Raw genomic sequence first — 7,705 nt, 5'->3', positions numbered from 1 at the left:
CAGCCATCTCTGCAAAGCCAGTCTGCAGCCGATCCAGACACAAAAGTGGACGAGGATCAAAACCTGATCCAGTTTTATGGTAGTTAATTTATCGTTTATGGGGGTAAGCATATATTTTATAACATATTTTGCTATAGATTGTTACTGGCTGTCTAGATAGATAGATAGATACATAGATAGCCTATACATCGTCTGCAGTGTTGCACTACAACACCCCTACAACCATGCACCATCACCATGCACAGATATTTGTACAAAGCACAGATCATTGTGCACAAATGATGCATATGGCTTACATGCTTTAATGTACTGTATAAATGATCTTTTGATCTTTTGATTGCTTCAGACAAAGGACTCGTCTCTGTACTTGTTTTATTAGATCTTAGTGCAGCATTTGACACAATTGACCATCAAATTCTGCTACAGAGACTGGAACACTTAATTGGACCAATTTCCTGATGTTAAATTCAGACAAAACTGAAGTTATTGTTCTTGGCCCCAAACAACTCATAGACTCTTTATCTGATGACATAGTTTCTCTAGATGGCATTGCTCTGGCCTCTAGCACTACCGTATGAAACCTCGGAGTAATATTTGATCAAGATTTGTCTTTTAATTCTCATTTAAAACAAATCTCACGGACTGCATTTTTTCATCTGCGTAATATTGCGAAAATTAGGCCTATCCTGACCTGAAAAGATGCAGAAAAATTGGTCCATGCTTTTGTTACCTCTAGGCTGAATTACTGTAACTCTCTATTATCAGGTAGCTCTAATAAGTCTTTAAAAACTCTCCAGCTAATTCAGAATGCAGCAGCACGTGTACTAACAGGAACTAAGAAACGTGATCATATTTCTCCTGTTTTAGCTTCTCTGCACTGGCTCCCTGTAAAATACAGAATTGAATTTAAAATCCTACTGTTAACTTATAAAGCCCTAAATGGTCAGACTCCGTCACATCTTAGAGAGCTCATAGTGCCCTATTATCCCACCAGAACACTGCGCTCTGAAAATGCAGAGTTACTTGTGGTCCCTAAAGTCTCCAAAAGTAGATCAGGAGCCAGAGCCTTCAGCTATCAGGCTCCTCTCCTGTTAAATCATCTTCCTGGAGGCAGACACCATCTCCACATTCACATTCAAGACTAGACTTAAGACTTCCCTCTTTGATAAAGCTTATAGTTAGGGCTGGCTCAGGCTTGTCTTGTACCAGCCCCTAGTTAGGCTGACTTAGGCCTAGTCTGCCGGAGGACCCCCCTATAATACACCGGGCACCTTCTCTCTCTCTCTATCTCTCTCTCTCATGTCCTGTTACTGCATCTCACTAACTCGGCCATACTGCATGTCACTAACTCGGCTTCTTCGGCTTCGGCTTCCGTTAAAGGGGTTTTTTGGGGAGTTTTTCCTTATCCGCTGTGAGAATCCAAATGACAGAGGGATATCGTATGCTGTAAAGCCCTCTGAAGCAAATTGTTATTTGTGATATTGGGCTTTATAAATAAAATTGAATTGAAATTGAATATAATGTGTACACTGTATATGTAAGGCTTTGACTGTAATATGTGAATACACCCTCTGGGAAGTATTAAGGTCGTGGTATTTTCTTTTTTTTTCATATTTGTAATGCAGTAATCAACATATAGTCATGTGTTTAATTTATAATTGCTTTGCTCTACTTATCTGTTTATGATATATTTTATTTGAATGTCTGAGTGCCATTTAGCAAAAATCAAGTGTTCCTGCACCTCATGTTTTTTTTATAGATTTTTGTTTGTTTAATAATAAAATATAGAAATTCGTGCAATGTCAAGAACAGCTGCTAAAATAAAATAAAATCATATTATATGCAAGAGCAGTCCGACAACGGTTCCTTGAGTGTTTTCTCTTATGAGGCCGGTGGCGGTGGAGCTGTAACGTTAGAGACCTCCAGACTTTCAGCACATTACGAAGGGCATGGATTCTCGTTCACTTTAGTAGAACGGCGTGTCTGATTACGGATGGCATTTACGGAGTTTGCGTTAATGTTTTGGCGTAGCAGAGGCCCGGGTGAAAGGAAGTGGTCCCACCGTGAACAAGTAGCTACCAAATCGGGGCAGCAAGACTGAATGGCAGTGAGGATATCCAACGAATGATTTGAAGCATTTTTTGCCAAGACTATCAATTGAAACACATACCCCAGGTGAGATTATGTATCGAATGATATGATTCGTCTTTCTGGAATAACGTTTCTCTCCTGCATGTGTTGGCCTTGCTAGCTGTTAGCTAGCTAGCAAGCTGCCTGGCTGACATGGTGATGGTGCATGGTGGCTGCAGTCACTGTCCAGACGTTGTGTTGCGTTACACGCTGTAAATTTTTGGTGAAGCCATGTTTCAGTTCTTTGGAAGTCACTCAGTCGGGACCAAGCAAGTACACTCAGACATAACTACATGCCTTTGACCACTAAAATAGTCAGGTCATTAACGTTAACTGGTTTCAGACGGGCGCGATCCGTTTGATTTAACATTGGCTAGCCATGCTAGGTTAAGTTACCCTGTTGAACGCTGCAGGAGGGTTTCCATTGCAGTTATGTGGGTCTTTGCCCAGTCGGTAACGCAATGTCAGAGGCTAATAGGCTATCTGAGACATTATTTGGTTTCTCATTTGTACTAAGTCTTTCCTTACAGCATAGTATCGGCTCCCGTAAACAAGCTGATTTGTCGTTTGGTAACGTTAACGTTAGCGCCCAGTTGTTTGTTAATGTACGCTAGCGTCACCGGTTCATACTTGGCCACCAGTAATGAGGCCAAGGACCTTCAGAGGCTTTGTTGCTCTTTAATGTGTAGGTAATCTTCTCTGGCAGGCATCTCCAAATACGTGTTGTTTTAACACTATAGTTGTGTATTGACTCAGCTTCTTATCTATAACGTCAAATGCTTGGCAGAAACAGCTGCTTAGGGACTGTTCTTTACTTATCAGAGGAAAGGGGTGGCAGAGTTATGAGTGTTTTTTTTACCCTCCTCAAAGCCACAAATATTTTTCTCTTGAACCTCCCTGAGTTACTTCAGAAAAATGGAAAATGCACGACCCTTCCTCCACCAGAGAGTAGGTATTAGATTTTTAAAACTAATCCTTTGATGTGTAAATGTTAGAAGTTCACAGTTGGAGACGCAATCTTGGAGTTGTAAACAGCCCTGGTTTTTCCACTCTTGTGCATGCTGGTTAGTTTGTGCACGTGGTTTATTTTTGGCCATATTTTAAATGAGATGTGAAATAACGTGATATTGATGAAACATAACTATTTAGAGCTTAGATTTGGTTATTATTATTTTTAATCTGATGGAAATGTTTGTTGCACATGATCCAACAATAATTTCTGTTTTTATAGTGTCTGGTTTCTGGTCAGTAAAATAAATAGGAAATACAATACATTTAAATTTAAATTTGTATACCCCTCCCCTAAGCCAAAATGGAAAACATAAGTCCTCCCCAGTGTTTAAAAATGATTTAACATGCCTCCCCTTTTTGCACCTTCACCTCTTGCCTCATAAATAATGAACACTACCTTAGTTACTAATTAGCTAGCTAATGTCACTCACCATTTGCAAATCTTGTTGAAAATCCAACAGTATTTTCTATTTTTACTGTTTCTGGCTATGATAAATGGTGTCATTTTTTGGCTTTTTTTTATATTTAAAGAAAACATGCCCTTGAAAATGTAAAACACTGGAGAGGATTTATGTTTTTCATTTTGGCTCATAATCAACTGGTGAAAGTGATATGTAGGCTATATATGGCATGATACTTTATCATATGATTTGGCATAATGAAAGCATAGAGATTCAACAAGAGGGGTCCCAAAATGGATCCCTGTGGAACGGATTTGATGGATGACCGAGACCGATATATCCACCTTTTCCCCCCACCTTTTTTAGTGATCATCAAGTCTCTTCTGTAGTGTAATTAACATCATATTATGCATGCTTACTCTTATTTTGATGGCCCATTAGCAGATGGAGACATGAAATGCAATACTTTCTAATGTATGGAATATTAATTCATTGTGCAAATTAACAAAAAGCATGCTGGCTCTTCATTTTAAAGCCGATACTCGCCAGTACCGATGATGTGCCGATATTATCAGCATGTTGGTCGATCCCAATAGTTCATTTTAAGGCCAATATTGGGCGATACCACTGACCTACCAATATTATCAGCATGTTGGCTGATTTCAATATTTAATTTTAAAGCCTTTATCTTCCGACCCCGATATTATCATGTATCCCTACTGCCATAAAGACTGCCCTTCTTTAGGAATAACAATATTTTCTATTTTTACTGTTTCTGGCTATGATAAATGGTTTAACTTTTGGGGTTTTTTACTTAAAGAAAACATGCCCTTGAAAACTGGCAGTAAAATGAATACAAAATACAACCATTTAAAGTTTCATGCCCCTCTCCTAAGCCAAAATAAAAACACAAGTCCTTCCCCAGTGCTTAAAAATTATTTGACATGTCTGCACCTCCACCTCTTCCCACATAAGTAATGAACAGTCCCTTGCTTATTAACTAGCTAGCTAATGACTCTCTGTGGTCTTTGTTAGTAACTTGCAAATCCTGTTGAAAATCCAACGATAATTTCTGTTTTTACAGTTTTTGGTTATGATAAATGGTGTCATTTTAGCAAGTTTTAAAGAAAACATGTCTGAAGGCATGTTTTCTTTAAATATTGACAGTAAAATAAATACAAAATACAGCCATTTAAAGTTGGATGCCCCTACCCTGAGCCAAAATAAAGCTAGTCTTTCTTCAATGCTTCCATTTTTTTTTTTTTGAGTGTGCAGTTTTTCATTCATCTTCATATTTTCAGTTTGAGGAAGGAAGCTGCTGATACAGTGTTAACATAATGGATTAATTCTGTGTACTGTGTACAGGGAATTGTGGAAATGATCATACTGGCCCTGGGTTATAGGGTTAATAACAGCCATTGGGTATGATGCGGTGAAAATTAATAATTCTGGCTAATGTTGTGGACACTGAGTCCTGCATGCATGTCTAGCCTTGCATGATATAGCATGATATACCAGAGGAACTTTGCTCTTTTTCTGGCAGCTGCAGCCAACCTTGTTTCGAACTGTGGGACAGTGGCAGGTGTGTTGGCATGTCAATATGAGTTCACAGGTGAGAACGATTAAGTCATTCAAACCTGACGTTAGGATCAATTTAAACCCCTTTCAGACTAAAACTTAATAAATGTTCTTACAATTTGATATATTGCTAGATTTGATTGCATTTTGTTGCCATGGCAGTCAGTCTACTTTGAACCTAGTATTTCTGTAAGTCTTCCTGCAAGACTTAAGCCTGTATCCAGCACAGTCACATTAACAGATACACTGTCTATGCATAGTGTTATGGTAAATATTTGAACATACAAAGTACACCTCGTAGTGGAAGCTTCTTAAGATGTGAATACATTTCACATACATAGGCCAGCTGATTAGTTCTTATGCAAATATGTTTGCTAAACAAAATAGAGTGAGTCTGCCATTTATAAGGTAAGGAACAGAGGTTCTCATGTCTTCATGTCAGGTAGAGATGTTTGTGGAGTGACATAGAGATTAAGAACTGGCTGATGGTTTTATACTCTTGTTCAAGTGGCATGTTGTGTCATTGACTACGTTCACATGCACACTAACATTCCACCATTATTCAGAAGATGACAGTAGTCTGAATTTGATGCAGGTCGTGTAAACAGTATATTCCGTTTAGATATTCCGAGTTGGGCCTTTTTCTGAATATAGCATATTCCGATTAAGAAGTGGGATATGCTGGTATTATTTAGGTTTTAATAGCACTATTTGAACATGTATACAGCACATTGGGAATATGCTTCTTAATTGGGGTTATTACTAGGGATGTGCATGATAATTGTCTTAATGATTAAACATCCGACAGTTTGCAACGTATGGCCTGTCATTTACAGGAGGCATATATGTACTATGTATAATGCAACGCTTACATTTTTAAGACGGTGGTTGAAGGAATGAAAGAGCGAGGCTGTGCTCACATGGTCCAGCAAGTCAGCCACTGGTGGCAAACTATTTTGATGCAAAGAAGCAAAATGACAAGCGTTCCCTCTTTCATATGCTGATGTGATAAACAACATGTTAGGGTACGTCAATAGGAGTGTGCACAGCTGCATGTAAACAGGAGTATCAGTAGAATATTCATTTTCATTAGCCATGTAAACAGCTTAGTAGGAATGTTTTTTATTATTGCTGTCACTGCCATATGGATATTTACTGATATTTGCCACTGATGATTATGTTATGCCGCTAATGTGAGTGATTTTTTTTTAAAATTTTTCCCAAGGGGATAAATAAGTACTTCTTTTTCTTCTGCCATCATATACAGGTGGCGTGCCACTCTGTTTTAATGTGCAATGCCCACTTTTTAGTCGTATCTGTCTTTGACAAGTGGTTTGTAAACTGATGTTCAACCAGCATATGGCACATGAAAACGATATGCTACTGTTAGTGTTGGGGCGGATGTGGCTCAGGAGGTAGAGCAGGTCATCCTCTAATCCCCGGCTCCTTCCGTCAGCGTTTCAGAGTATTCTTGGGCAAGATACTGAACCCCAAATTGTTCCCTATTGCTGCACCCAATTGGTGTGTGAGTGTGTGTGAATGCTTAACAGATGGTGGCACCTTGTATGGTAGCCTTGGCCACCAGTTTATGAATGCGTGCATGGATGGGTGAATGTGGCATGTGGTGTAAAGGTGCTTTGAGTGGTTGGAAGACTAGAAAGGAGCTATACCATCCCTTAACCATTTATTGTCCTTCCAAATACTCATCATATGGGGCTAATAGCTATGGATATCAGAAAAGTATAGCATTCATCAATACTCTTTCAGTATAACATCATAGCATGAGCTCCAGGTTTAAAAAAAGCTTTTGCACAGCACCTGTCAGTGGAACATAAGTACCATGTTTTTAGATGGCACAAAGAAAGCACCTGCACACCATTCTGGCACTTTTCCAAATGCTTTGAAAATTGCAGTCATCAGGCCTCTCCTAAAGAAGGGGAGTCTTTATGGCACTAGGGATACACGATAATATCGGCATTGGAAGATAAAGGCTTTAAAATGAAATATTGAAATTGGGCAACATGCTGATAATATTGGTAGGTCAGTGGTATCGGCCAATATTGGCCTTAAAATAAACTCTTGGGATCGACCAACATGCTGACAATAATGGTACGTCAATGGTATTGGTGAGTATTGGCTTTAAAATGAAGAGCCAGCATGCTTTTTCTGAATCAGTATTACATACATTAAAAAGTATTGTATTTCATGTCTCCATCTGCTGGCGGACTATCACAATAAGAGTACATGTGATATGCTAGCAAAACACCAATAATAACAATAACAGTAATATCAGCGACATACCATTTAGAACCTGCATGTCACACTAAAACAAGAATGGCATACCATTAGCCACTGTTCAGTCTTGGTGCTGCTGGATATCCGAAGATCTTTTTATGCTTCCGCGCCGGCGATATCTGTATCATTATATTTTAGGGATGTCCATCTGTCTGTCAGATGTCCCATGCTTATGAACATGATATCTCAAGAACACCTCAAGGGATTTTCTTCAGATTTGGCACAAACGTACACTTGGGCTCAACAATGAACTGATTAGTTTTTGATGGTCATAGATCAAAGGTAAAGGT

General features: G+C 38.9%; 1 protein-coding gene across 2 annotated transcripts in view; it reads left to right on the top strand.

Annotated features, from left to right (window-relative positions):
- The first annotated feature begins 2,019 nt into the window (after nt 1-2,019).
- dicer1 (dicer 1, ribonuclease type III) overlaps nt 2,020-7,705 on the top strand; it is a 54,105-nt gene continuing 48,419 nt past the window's right edge. Inside the window, exon 1 of one of the 2 annotated variants that reach the window (XM_033643673.2) lies at nt 2,020-2,175. The gene's annotated coding sequence lies outside the window, so the exon portion shown is untranslated. The remainder of the gene's footprint in view (nt 2,176-7,705) is intronic. The other variant, XM_033643674.2, reaches the window with a different exon arrangement.

This window comes from Epinephelus lanceolatus, chromosome 15 (genome assembly GCF_041903045.1).
Source record: "Epinephelus lanceolatus isolate andai-2023 chromosome 15, ASM4190304v1, whole genome shotgun sequence".
NCBI classification, from domain to species: Eukaryota; Metazoa; Chordata; class Actinopteri; order Perciformes; family Serranidae; genus Epinephelus; species Epinephelus lanceolatus.
Note: the sequence above shows the minus strand (reverse complement) of the source record. Positions and strands in the feature narration are given on the sequence as shown.